This window comes from Falco peregrinus, chromosome 2 (assembly GCF_023634155.1).
Source record: "Falco peregrinus isolate bFalPer1 chromosome 2, bFalPer1.pri, whole genome shotgun sequence".
Taxonomy (NCBI): Eukaryota; Metazoa; Chordata; class Aves; order Falconiformes; family Falconidae; genus Falco; species Falco peregrinus.
Genome location: NC_073722.1, coordinates 118,385,964 through 118,400,190, shown reverse-complemented (window position 1 = coordinate 118,400,190; position 14,227 = coordinate 118,385,964). Strand labels below are relative to the sequence as shown.

The window sequence follows — 14,227 nt, the reverse complement described above, 5'->3', positions numbered from 1 at the left end:
CAACATGGGAAGTTCAAGGGAACTTTCAGGAGAAAACAAGACCTAAACTTTTACCCTTTCCTCCAGATGTTCTTTCTGGAAGATAAAAATTATATTCATTCATATTTGCAGGCAAATTAAAATAATTTTTTCCCCACAGATTTAAAAAAACTGGTCATATAAACACTTAGATAGGTATCTTGTAGAAAGCTCTGGGATACACACCAGCTGCTTTGGATTCATTTTAATTTACAGTTTGTCAATCACACTCAAGTGATCAATTTCTGTGACATGGCCTATTGGCCATTCCAGCCCCTTGCAGAGGAGTACTCTAATTTGAATTATCAGATACAGACTCCATACAGATCATACAGATTTAGCTCCACAGTTCTCAGTGTACTAGGCCACAGAAAACTAGCCATTTTTCCTCTGTCCAAACATGGGGCAGCCAAGATGACACCTGTCCTCGGGAAGAAGGATCTGCTGAAAGAGGTAGCAATTCCTGATGCAAAACAAAGAGGAAATAGATCCTGCCAGCCATTGACTTTCTGCTACTTCTGTTTCTGTCCCTACAGGGTCTGGACTTCACTGGGACTAGAAGCAAACTAGAATGCAATCAGAAGAGGCAGAATGAGAGAAATCCCTGGACACAGAGGGTCCTGCACAGACATACAACATGGGCAAAATGCTGGAGTGATGACATCCAGGCATGCTACAAACAGATCCTATCCTACTTCCTTTAAGTTCCTGCAATATGATTTCCCTCCCCTTGCATTCAGTGAGAATGAGCTGGGGAGAAAGGCAGCAGTTATGAGCACAGGTGAAGTGTGAAAGTGGAGCACTGTCAAAGGCTCTCCAGGTCATGGCCCAATGCAAACCTCACTCAGCTCTGCTTCTTAGAGCAGCGTTGTCAGCCTTATAACTTGTCTAGTTATTCCAAGACCAGTATCTCTGTGTCATTGTCATGGAAGCACCTTCAGATCTCCTGCTTAGGTCCTCCACTCCTCCCAACCTGACCTCCTGGTCATTTGCAACAAGAAAAGGAGCAGTGTTGCAAGCCTCAGGCCCCAATTTCAGGCCCATTGGTCTTCTTTTCTGCCCAGAGAGAAACAACTAAAGCAAATCCAGTTGGACTATGTAGGAATCAACGAGAAAAGTTCAAGAGGGCATCTTCTTGGAGATCAGTATGTATGGCGTAAAATTTGACCTTGGCAGCAGTGAATTTCAGTATAGAAAGGTAGTGGAGTTGGTGAGCTCCCATCTAAGTCTCATCATTCAGAGCAGATCCAGGAAGGAAGTTTGAAGGGATCCACAGAATCAAAGTAACTGCCACAGCCAAGAAACCACAAAAGAAACCACTGTCTTCCAGTACTTCACAGGCGATTACGCAAATGTTCCTGCATCCCTTAGGTTGTCATTGTCCTCAGTAACTTGCAGGCCCTGTGCTACCTTGCCAAGGAGATTTCAAGAACTGTTCCAGGAAATTATGTTATTAGGATCTTTGCACCATGAAACAAGGAGTGGGGCAACCAGGCAGCTGACAATACATTCTCACTCATTAATGTGGAGATTGAGCACTTGTCAACTAACTTTTGTAGGAATTGCGCTTCACTCTTCTGCAATATCTTAGCTGTGAGGAAACCCAGGGATTCTGGAGTCTGCACGTGGACTGACAAGTTGGGTTGTCAGAGAAGATTTTGAATGCCCCAATACCAACTATAGAGTAAGCAGACTTTCTGCCTCACAGAATGTATGGCTTTCTGGAATTTGGGTTTAGCTTTGCAGCATTGTGCTCTTGCTGTTTCTGAGAATGACTGCGAAGTGGGAAGACTGAGACCCAGGCCAAAGAACAATGAGTTCCGGGTAGAGCACAGAAGCACTAGTTACCTCGTCTCCAAAACAAAGCTAGTCCTACCATCAGCTACCTTCTCCTGAGCAGCCCCATGGATAGAACATTTGACTATTAAGCGAGAGGTCTGTGTTCTTCACCCTCCTCAGAATGGGAGGCATGTAAGTACTCAGCATCCTTTCCTTGTCTCTGGGATCTTGGTCCTTTAGCAGTAAGAATGTCTTCTGGGTGGATGCACTGCCCACAGCCCTGCCTTGAAGCTTGGCCACTGTGCAGGCAGGCACACTGACCCTCTTTTGAGGGTGTGTTGCTGGCTGTCTACAAACACATGTGATACACATTATTAACCAAGATAGTAGGTTGAGAAGATAAAATTGAAAAGGTGTTTTGCTGGGATACATTAGTGAAAGTATGCTTTTTTACCTTAGGCTGCTCTGTTGTTTTGGTTAGGTCATTTTTAGTTCTCTAGTATGCTATGAGAATTTTGGTCAGCTTTAACAGCCTTTTCTGCTGAATCATACCTCCGGCAGCATATTAAAGATTTCTTTTATCATCCTGAGAATTTTAGCTGACAAACTAAATATTCAAAATTTGTGACTTTTTCCATATTGTCTACATTGTAGCTTATGGTGAGATGCACAATCAACTCTCATCAGACAGGGTGCGAGACCCAGGTGGAGAGAGATATCAGATTTGTGTTCTGCAGAAGCCACAGGGAGCACTATGCAATCTGAGTTACGTGAACAAGGTGTCTGTTCTGTGGATACTACCACTGAATAACTGCATGCATTTGAAAGTGCTTCAGGTTTTAGGTGGGCTGTTGTTCAGGAGGAAAAGATCTAATTCAACCCATATTTGTAGATCTGCATAGACCAGGCCCTGAGCAAATAATGCAAACTGAAACCCAGGCAGCAGACTACAACATGATGCAGATACTTATAAGGTATTTCAGACTGAAAGCTGATTTTGAACCAGGGTTACTCACCCTAGTTGATTGCTGATGAGGCCACCAGCTGTTTCTGCAGGGACCTTCCAAGGTCGACCTTCCAAGGTCTTCCCATTTCTGAGAGTACAGGCAGTAGGGAAGAAAGTATTCGGCTTGAAGAGTGGTTGTTCCGATTTCTTTCCTTGCTTTTATTTCTGCAGGCTCTTTCTCTTTAGGATGCTGAGACACTGCCTTCATCCTTTTCATATCCCCTGTGTCTGCTAAACTGTTTGGTATTATGCCCAGAATAGTGAACGGCAACCACTGCCTAAGCCCTCCTCTTAGGTATCAGTTAGCATCTGCAGGAATCTTTCAAAAAGGATGTTGTTTCAGCATGGATTGCCTAAATTCACTTCCATCAGGAAATGAGCATTTCATATCAGTGTCCTTATATTCTAGAAAAAAATATTTTGCTTAATGCATTGATTCTGCCTTAAAAACATTTATGGCAATGTGAGACCTAGGTACTAAAAGACCACTTTCTGGTCTAATGCTTTTTCTTGCCAGATTCTGTAACTCATACAGAGTGGAATAGTATTTACCCCCCACCCCTGTCTGCCCAAATAAATGGCATCACTTCTATTCTAGAATCAGGGTATTAGCATACAGCGCTTTCCAGATAAAGTGACCATCACCCCAAAACAGCAGAGGGTGAGATAGTGACAGACCCTTTCCCAGAAGACACAAAAAACACATGGAATAGAACTAACTTATGACTCTTCTAGAAACAGCAATGATATAGGATGGAGTCTGAAGTTCCCCAATTTACTCATGATTTTCCCATAAAAAAAGAGCTCAAGTTGCTCCTTGCAGGATTTTCAGCTTGCAAGTGCTGTTGTTGGCCATACTGTCAATGTGGTAGGGCCTGCCTAGACAGATCAGTTTGCTCTGTAGTCTGTGAGGGACAGTCTGAGAGAGGATGCCCAGCTTCTGCTATAGCAGCATTTCTGCTGTCCTCTGTGTAAAATGAGAGCTCACAGGAATGTTAGCACAGGACAAGCAGAAATGTCAGAGCACTGCTCTGTAGCAAAACTGCTCATCCTTACACTTCTGCTAGGATGTGGCTGGACACTGAACCCTGGAGATGGTAAGAGTACATTTTCCATATTAAAAGGTTAATTAACAATTCAGCATAGTCTGCTAAGGTGCATGTTTTCAATGTTATGTGCAGGAAGTGTTCAGTCCATATTTTTTATGTGTCATCTGGTTAGGAAATGTGCCATTAAACTAACATTTTTGATAAATGTGGCTGAAGGAATGAGCTGAGAAAATTGCTGGAAGCAATAAATGATTTCCCAGGAAGAACTACTAAGGATCATTAACTAATAAGACTAAAACCTGCAGGTTGACAAGCAGTGTAGGCCATCTGTTACTTTACCATGGCAAATGTAAGCAAAAATTTCTGGGTCTCCATGTGAGCACTTGCAAAGACAAGCTGCTGTCACAGGTTGACCACGAACGGGCTCTGATGGCCTTGCTATTCCCTGTCCTTTCTGCTCTGTTCAGAAACTATTTTCTGCAGATTGTAATGTAGGTCTGATTTACCTTCACTACACGTCAAAGACAGTGAATGAGTCTGTCCTAGGGGGACTTTGATGACAATTTTTTTGCTAAGTAGCTTCCTACAGCATGGTATTCTTGGAAGTCCTCAGAATGAGTTAACTGAACATGAGAGGCAAATGAAACCCACAATCTGGTATTAGAGGATGGGCACCTTTCAAATGTGCACCACAGGTGCACCATTACACACACTCCACCTGTCTCAACAGCTAACATCAGCGGAAGAGATCTGGGCAGTAGATTCTGGCCAAGGAGATGACATTCAGAATGCCCTTTCTATGACCCACCAAAGCAGCTGAGGGGCTCCTGTTACAGAGCAGGTGAGTCAAGGGGCAAATCTGGGAGACCACTGAGTAGAAAAAGGTAATTGAAACAGCAAGTAGCCAGAAAAGGAGCAAAGAAGGGGAAGGAAAAGAAAATAAGGAAGAAGCATGGTATTAACCGCTGCAGCCAGCTAGAGCATAGCCTAAAGTAAGCTGTACTTGTGATATCAAAGCTCCATGGAGCCCACCTTTCTCTCTTTAAAAGTGATGCCCAGGAAGGAGCAGCATCTTGCTAAAGGCAACACAGAGTGGCACTTCTCCAAAATTCTCCTAACTCACAGTAATCTGTATTTATGAAATCCCTGAACAGGACACAATGTCTGGGTATTTAACAGATCATGGTGGATTTTTAACTCATTAATTTGTCCAAACATTTTTGAACCCATGAACTGGTCTCTGAATATGTGGCATGTTACTCTGATCCTCTGCTGAGGCTAACTCACAGAAAGCAGACATCCATTTATGCAGTTCAATTCATCTGGTTATTAGCTTTGACTGAGTGTTACAAATATGTAGCTTCTTTGCACTTCATCCAGATTCCAAAATGAAGTCACATATTTGAGGAGGTAAAAATAACGATTAAACTGCAGAGAACATCTCCCAGGTGCCAAGGTAGACTATGCTATAGTTAATCTGCATATTTATACTACAGCAGGATATTTTTCTTGTGGTTCTTTCAAGGGAATGTTTTTCTGAACACTAAGGCTCCTGTCACTTCAGAGTCCTTATATTCTAGAGATATGACTTCAGAGACTCCCCCACAGCCTCCTGTGTAATGTTAGCAGGCAGATTTCCTTGGTGGTCAGCCTAAACTTTCTTGAATTGCTCTCTGCATCCACCTGAGAAGTCGAGGGAAGGATACAAATCCCTGCTCCTCCTGGAGGGCAAATCAGTTGTGTAAAGAGAACAGCTCCAGCAGAAGACAATGAGAGCAACATGTCACGAGACAGCCAGTAACCAGGGTGTAAGGGTGCTGGTGGCCCAGATTAGAAGCTGGGGATAGTAACAGTGCTTGCATTCCCTGTCCTGAGACTATTTCGTACTCACCCCACTAAAGTCTGCCAGGGACAGATCTTTCTTTCCATGTGGCTTCTCACAGAGTACTTGGAAAGATCTGAGTTTATCTTGAAGGACAGGTGAACACTGAGTCAAAAGGAGAAGGCGATGTTATTTTACATCTTGATCAGGACTGTGGCCTGAGAAAACATATCCCAAATCTGCTTCAGCTCAGGATGCCAGCTTTACTGCACCACTGCCTTCCCAGGTGTACATTGCCTTCCTTCCAAATCAGTCCCTCAGGTCCCTCAAAGTGCCCACTGCTCCCCGAGAAATGCTTCCAGGTGGCCAGTGACCTGCAGGGTGCAAGGTCTCATAGCAAAGCCATCCCATGGCCCCACACCGCTGTCTGCCTCCTGTATTTGCTAAGCCTGGATTTAACCCCTAGTGCCCTGAGGTGTGTGTGTTGTCTTGAATTCAGAAGTTCAGCACAGGACTGCAGACAACTAATACATGTAGAAACGGGAGAAAGAAAGAGCCTCTTTGTAGGCTGTTTTCCTGGATGTATGGCAGATTCATTGGTAAATTCATGGATAATTCAGCTGCTGAATTGAGTTTTATTTCCTCTAAGTCTTTGTCAAGAAGTTTCTTTAATACAGAATACTTGCAAAGACTTCTATAATTGGAATAATTAGTTCAGGAGATACAGAAGTCCCTCTAGTCCAGGAGTTCACAGATCTGAGATACCCTGCAGTGGGACAGCAGTTCTGTTAGACCATACGCACTGGATCTATTTTAAACTTTCTCTGCAAGACAGCCCTTTATAGCCGCTTTGCAGGAGTGTTCTTCCCATGATCAGGTAGCACTTTTCAGCTGACAGGCAGACCAACTCCACAAACAGTGTGTGAATACAAAAGGCTATCATTCTGCAGTTTGGCTATAAAAATTGGTTGCCCTTGGTATGCTATTTGGGTCTTGGTAATTTATCATAATTTATGGCCTCTTCAAGTGAATACTACAGATAGGTTTTCTTTCATGCTGAACTGAGAATGTAATTTTTCCTGTATGTGTAGCCAAATGTGATTTATCTTGTTTAGGCTAGCACATTGCTATAGTTTATATTGCACAACCAGGGGTACTTTTTTACAAGTTAAAGAACTCCAAAAAAAACAGTCTTATAATAGGTCAAAAAAAGTAATGAGAGTTGTCATTTTTAAAGGGCATTTACAGTGTTTCTTGAATTAAAGGCAAATGATTTATTTATCAGTTTTGAAAAATCAATGGTTTTAATATACTTTAGAATGTATTCCCCAAACTAGTGTTGTTGTTCAGGGAAGCAAATAAACAGAACCCTAAAATGGGAACTCTTTCAAACTGGAAGCTTTTACTAGATAAAAATCATATTTCAAATATTAACACATCTACACAGTTTTGCTGGGAATTATGAGGCAAAGTGGAATATATCCACCTACTCAGAAATTATATCACCTTTTTCAGGCAGTATCAGTACCTGACTATGAAATGTAAACATAAAAATAAATATGATGTTCATCACAGTTTCATTTGCAAGAAAGCTTTTGATACACTTGCTGTTTTTCTGTAAGAGTGCATATGATACCATCCACATCTAGACAGTCTTTGGGAGATGCTTGTCTGAAACAGACATCCTTAAAAGCACAGGCTAAAAGAGATCGTGCAATATTATAGATATTCTGGTCTATCATAACAGTTTTTCTCATTCAAATATTTCCTTAATATTTGCCCAAAACGTTTTCACTTCAAATTAAACAATTATTCTCCTGGTAATACAATCCTATATGTCTCTTAATGAAAATCTTTTTCATTTCACAAAATTATTTTCACACTTCCACAGTCTTTACTTATCTCATCTCTTGATTTGAAAAATCCAGTTCTATCCATACCTTTTATAAGTTATATTCTTTATACTTGTCATTATGGCTCCTGTCCTCCTTACTCTAAAAATGATCTTTCTTTTTTCAGAAGTCTACAAAATGTGCTCTGTTCATAGTATAGACTATCATTAAGATAACCTCTTGCTGAAGAAAGAAAACATTCACATTCTGTACCATAGAAAGAGTACTTATACTAATATTTTCAATAATTAGGTATACCATTTTTGCAACTATTCAACATTGTTGAATGTGTGTAGACTTGTCCCCCAGTTTCTTTTCTCTCTGGCTCAGATGACCAACCCCATACATTTCTGTCTGATTTCATCCTCCCAGGGCAATTTTCTATCTCTTTCTATTTTCTCCAATTTTCCGAAGTGCCTAAAGTCCGATACAATTCTGCCCTGCCAAAATGCTTAGATGCCCCACTTGCAAAAAGGCACACCAACAGCTGCTTCTGTCAGCTCAGGGTCTTTTCTTTCAGCACTGGTGACCTAACATTTCCAGGCCTTCCTTGGCAATATAAGATAAAATTAAAAGCAATATAAATGGAAATTAGAAGACACTTCATTGATCGGCTTGTTTCAGGGACAGGCTACATTATGGAGACAGATTAGTTCAGAATTTCACAACTAGATTTTTATTGCTATAAGCAGATGTTACAATAACATCCAATTTCTTTGCCTGCTCTCTTCATAAAACAAGACAGACTTCTGAACACTAAACCTATTCAAACTACACAAGGCATTCTCAAGTGCAGAAGGAGTTTGCAGTACTGATATCATGGGAAACATTTTCTATTGGCAATTCCCACACTGGAAAAAAAGAGGTTTCTCAACATTTGCTTTCGGTTTGGAGAATGACAGGGTAACATCGCTCACGGGAAGACAGGATATATTGGTGTCAATGCAAAATTAGCTTGCTTTAATATTAGCCTAACAAGCTAAATGTGCAATGACCACTTCCTCTGGTCACTGCCATGCCAGGCAGCTCAGGTCAGTCTCTTCAGCTCCCTGACAAACCCCTCCAGCCGGTCGTATATTGCGGAAGCAGGGTGCCTCGTAGCCTCTCCCAGCAGAGCCGCCCCGTGACCCCACACTGCTGTCTGGCTCACATCTTAGCTAAGCTTCGACTTTACCTCTTTGGGTTTCCATTTCAAAGCCTTCCCGTGTGCTGGGCTGTATCTCTCCCAGCAGCACCGCGCTGATGTTGGGGCCCGGGGAGTGCCGATGCTGTGGGAGGTGTAAGAGCACTGTCATGAGCCCTGAGCTGCAAAGTGCGGGAGCTGGGCAATTTCCTCCTTGCCTGGAGTGCAATGGGGAGCTCACAGTGTGAACTGTTGAATTTTACTTTATGGACAAAGAGCATCTGACAGGAAATGTTTTCAACCACTTGTGCTACTATTGCTGGAGCACTGCTTTTGAGCTCCAGAGATCCCCTGCCAGTCCTCTGCCGGCCATGTAGGACAGAAGCTCTAGCTGAGCCCATTAACCGCATCTATTTTAAACCGTTCTCCGAGAGGTCTTTCTTGATGGCCATTATGGACCAACAGGGACCTTTGCACCAGTAGTTATCAGATGACAGACAGCTTAGCTCTATAAATAATCCATCACTGCAAAGCAACCCCTGACCTCCACACAGAGCAGATAACCGCAAGTCAAGAAAAAGAAAACTTGTGTTTCTCACCAGTGTTCTACGTGTATCCTAATACTGTAATATACGGGATCCTCAATAAAGCTGCACTGTAATTCAAGCACAAGACAGTATGTAGGGCTAGAATAATCTATCTAAAGATGGCTTTAGGACGAGCATAACCTCACAGAGAGGATTAGTTCAGACTGAAAGTTAGAGCAAGCTGACAGGATTCTAAAAAAAACTATGCAACAAACCATCCTATAATAGTGATGAGAGTTTAAAATCCTGAGGAATATAATACTTTTCAAGTAAGGCAGAACATATACTTAAGGTATTTCTAATCTATGGTAAATATTTTTATGATTTTGTTTCCCTCAAAATATATTTTACAAAGTCAAGATACTCTTTTCCTTATTCACATAATTAGCAGTCCAACCCACTGAAATGTGAATTGTTTCCTACTAGACAAACTTTCTACGTCTGCAGCCATAACATCCAAACAACACCACAGAGGAAAAAATCGCCTAGAAACCTTCAAAAATATAAAAGAGGCCCTTTTTGTCCCCAGTGTTAACTTGTGATGTGTTACAGTCCGCACTTCCTTTCCTCCTGAGTTCAACAGCCATAAACCATGCACTTTTCTGTCTCTTCTAACCTTCCCAGAAGTACTTTGTTTCTCTTCATTAAGTTTCCTTCTGACAGTTTGAGACACTTTCTCCAGTTTTCCTGAGCTACTTCTAGTCCTGATGCCATTTCGCCCTGCCAAAGTGCTTGGGTGCCCCTCTCCCACAAACTCTCAGGCCTTTCACAAAGCCTGCACTGGACCAACCATGTGAGGTAACCACATCAGGTGGTCAGGATCATCATGGTGCAGTTCAAATAGCAGCTCCTGTGACAGCTATAAGGTGCAGTTACCAAGTACGACACCGAGTATGTCTGCTTCAAAAGCCAGCAGAAATCCCAGGACAGGATGCCCAAGCATTTCTCACTGATCACCTTGTATTTTATCCCAGAGGTTCTTGGCCCTGGAGACCCAGGTCCCTGGCAGGCTCGTGCTGCTGGGACAGCCTCAGCAGCTGGGACAGCCTCAGCAGCTGGATCACAAAGGAAATGTCACATTCCAGCCACAGACTCCTCCTTGGGGAGGGGATCCACAGAGCCAAGGGCATGAAGCACAGCTCACCTCAATAAGGCAAGTATCTGTCCCCGACCTTCCAAAGTCCTCTCTTCCTGCAGTCATGGATAGCTCGTTGCCATGTGCCAGGGCAGAAGCAGAGAGGAGGCTTCACCCCTGTCAGCAAGAGGGAGGAGAGGGTCTTAAGGCACTGCAACCCGAGGGCACTTCTGCACCTGTAGCCTCGGCTGCAGAGAAGCTCCCAGGCTGGACCATCCCCTTTGGGATATTGGGGGTGGCTGTTGCCCGGCCCCTTCCTCACCTGGGGCCCACGCATGCCGCCACGATGCAATCAGCATTAATTGCACGGGGAGCCTTTGAGCATGTCTTTATTAATACCAAGTGTGAAACAGGAAAATGCTATTGAAGCAAACCTGCCTCTTGTCCCACACCTTGTGTGCCAGGGGCACATCTAATGTGCTCCTACCTCAGACAGGCATTCAGCTCTTGGGACTCCCACCACTTAGCCCACGAACCAGGTCCTCAGCGCTCACTGTCCTGCCTCAGCCATCTTCCCCTATCATGCCGCTCTACTCACTATGGGAGGTTGAGCCTGTTTCAAGTGTGTGCTGCTGACTGAACCTGCCTCTCACAGCAGCCCTGTCTCTGAGGGAGCTTGTCCTGCTGCCATACCCCAGAGGGAAAGGGGAACGTGATGTGTGACCGCTCTCGCCCCAACCCCAGGCTTCCTCTGCACGAGGGAACCTCAGGACAGGAGAGAGCAGCAAGGGAGATGAGGAGCAGGGCTTCTTCCCACTGGAGCCCCGCTCTGCTTCTGCGTTTGAACAGTGAAGGTCTAGGTGGGCTTTGCCTGGGCCCACAGGGCCATTGTCACATCCACTTCACGGGGCAGAATATTGGGGGGGGGGTGGGTGGTGTCTCTTTTGAGACAGCATAAAGGTAGGCTATGGGGATGACTCCTCTACACCTCAGGCTGCAAAGGGCTTTCTTTGTCACCCTTGCTGGCCTAGAGCCTCATCTGTGGAGGCTGGATCTCTCATGGCCATCCTGCGCTGAGTGAGGGTGGCCCAGCTCTCCTGGTACCTGCCTATGAAGCCTCAGCCAGGTTGCAGCTGTCAAAAGAGCGGCTGTATCACTCTCCTCAGGCTGCTCTACCACGCGTGTGGTGGAGTTGGCATGGCCATTGATGCTGCGTGATGTCCTCCTGGAAATCACACGCTTTGAGCACCTCTGTGGTGCCTTTGTGGGCAGAGGGCCCAGCAAAAATAGGGCCCTGCATGATGACCTGTCAAGTGTCAGGGGCTGCTTCTGTCAGCTCAGGCTCTTTTCTTTCGGCACTGGTGACCTAACATCTCCAGGCCTTCCTTGGCCCATTCCACCTGCCTTTGTTCTGTTCCAGTGGGGAACACGGGGACTGGCAGACCCGCCGGGTGGGACTCTAACTCGTTTGGTGCAATTTGATCATAATATGTGGGCCAGGAAGTTTCAGCAGCTGCAGCAGCACCATTTTTGAGTGAGACCTAGCTGCTGGTCTGTAGCAGAGCAGCCACCCGAGGAAGGGCCGCCCTGACGGCGCCATGCTGACACCCCGTGGCAATGGGTGCCCTGAGCCACGGGCCCAGGCAGCTGCTGCCGGGCTGAGCTCCCTGCGACTGACAGGAGCCGGCTGGAGCCCTGCGGCCTGTGCCCGCTGCACCTGACCCCTGCTAATAACGCCATCGCTGTTCTGCCAAGGGTCCCTACGAGATCTTGCCTGTCCCTTGAGAGTCAAGTGGCGAGACACAAGCGGAGGATAAGGCTGATGGGGCCTGTGTCCTCTGAACTTGTGTCCGAGTGACGCGGCAAAAGGCACAGCCGCTGTGCCGGCCAATGGCTCTGGGCCTTGCTTCCCTCTGCCTGATGTCTGTGGTGACAGAACCAGGCAGCGACGCCGGCTGCACTGAGCTCTCTGAAGGGCTAAGGGGGTCAGGCTGCAGGCAGAGATGGGTCTCCATAGCCATCGTGAGATAGCCACCAGCCTGGCCAGGGGCTCTCTTGTAGCCCCGAGGCTCCAGTGGCCCTTGAGGTGTCCGTGCTGTACAGCCCTACTATCTGCCCTCAGTGAGGGCTGTGAAAGCGCAGCCTGAGCAAAGGCCGTGGCTTCTGCAGTGCTGCTGAACCCTAGCGCAAGCCCTGCTTCTGTCTGCGTTCTCAGCCAGGCACGGACTCAAGGGGAGGCCGTTGTAAAATCAGGCGCTTTCAGAGCTGCAGCACACCCTGCCTTTTTTGTTTGCTGTTTTACAGGGGAAGTGATGCCCCACGTGCCCCAAGCTGAGCCCCAAATGGCCGCTGGAAGCACCTGGGTGGCTGCTGTGTTCCCCGGGGCACAGCACGTCCCAGGAGGGCACGGTGAGCACCCGGGTGCTGGTCTAGCACAGCCTCATTGCACCGACTGCAGAGGGGCCGCTTTGATTTATATTTCTTACCGGGGAGAGCACAATCAGGCCTGCTTCTGATCTTTAGCATTGCAGCTGGGAAAGGAGCTGTGCTGGAGCAAGCCCCTCTGCAGTAAGAATAGTATCTGCCGTCTTAGGACACAACCCAGTTGTCCAGCTCCTACATGGCAGCACGTCGTGCTGAGATATAGAAGGCAACCTACCCGCTGAGGAATGTCTTCGAGTGCTATTAGTGGAAGCGTATCATCCACACCAACAGGCGTGACCCCGCACAGGAGCCTTGCAAGAGCGGGGCTATTTTGAGCTTTTGACACCGAGGATGAAGGGAGACAAATGACGGGCTGATCCTCTTGGCATGGGCCACCTCCACAGCTCTCTGTGGCCTTGTCTCCTCCTTGGGGCATGACCCTCGTGAAGGCTGGTGGGTGATTTGGTGGGACGTCAGAGCCCAGGAGGGAGCTGTGCATTTGCCGGGGGCGCAAGGCCAGGCCTCAGTCCCCTCAGCGCTGCCCAGACGTGCTTATGGCAAGTCCTGCCTGAGGGTGTGCACCTGTCCCCGAGCTTCGGGCACACGGCTGCCTGCTTTATTCGCAAGCACAGCCTCGAGAGCCAGAGCGATGCCAGGGGATGTGTAACTGCGCACAAGTGAAACACGCAGGAGGCTCGCAGAAGAAACAGTTGCCTTTGCAAACCACAGCCTAAAGAAGGCTATGGCAGGCTCGTCAGGCACAGTTATACCCGTGATGCGAGAGCTGCTTCTTCAGTGCCTTGCCTCTCCTTTCCCACCGATGCTCTGTGACGGTGGTTTTGTACAAATCATCAAAGAGACTATCCCCAGATGTCACACTCACCAGTGTGGCCAGGAGCCATCATCCTGCTTACTCTTCTTCATGCGCGCCGCCTTCTCTCTTCCTTAGGCCTGGCTTTGCTGGCTGCATTCCTTCATTCTGATGACACATCCTCAAGCTTCCATGCTGGAGGCATTGTGAGGCAAAGGATGGTGCAGGGCCTGTAAAACAGGGTTTCAGAGAGCCTCAGAGGCTTATGCATGTACAAGCCATTACAGCTAACAGGGATACTCGTGGATGTTGTGTGCCACCTAGACTTTACCCAGCCCCACCTGAAGCTTTGAAAACACCTGAAGGAAGTGGAGCCAGAGATTCTCAAGCCACCCAAGAGGAGCAGTCAGCTCCTAGGTGAGTTTGGGGAGGCAAGGTTCACTGCGAGAGACCCTGGCTGTGGTGGAACACTGTCCAGCAAGGAGAAATACTGCAGCGGGTGAGGAGGGATAAACAAGGATGGAGAGTCCGCTACGGAGCCATGGGGAAAAGTTGTGCAGTGTCATGAGAAGAGAGGACTAGTCTGGCATAACTGCAGGGTGTTGGGTGGCTTTCTTAAGGTCCTTGTGATTGAAAACTGA

The 14,227-nt window shown here is 46.4% G+C and overlaps 1 protein-coding gene across 1 annotated transcript in view; it reads right to left on the bottom strand.

The window, feature by feature from the left end:
• The window catches only part of LOC101917460 (myosin heavy chain, skeletal muscle, adult-like), a 36,337-nt gene that overhangs the window by 21,391 nt on the left and 719 nt on the right, over nt 1-14,227 (bottom strand). The window contains exons 2-3 of the mRNA XM_055797951.1: nt 13,659-13,816; nt 10,421-10,528 (exon numbers count right to left, since the gene is read on the bottom strand). The gene's annotated coding sequence lies outside the window, so the exon portion shown is untranslated. The remainder of the gene's footprint in view (nt 1-10,420; nt 10,529-13,658; nt 13,817-14,227) is intronic.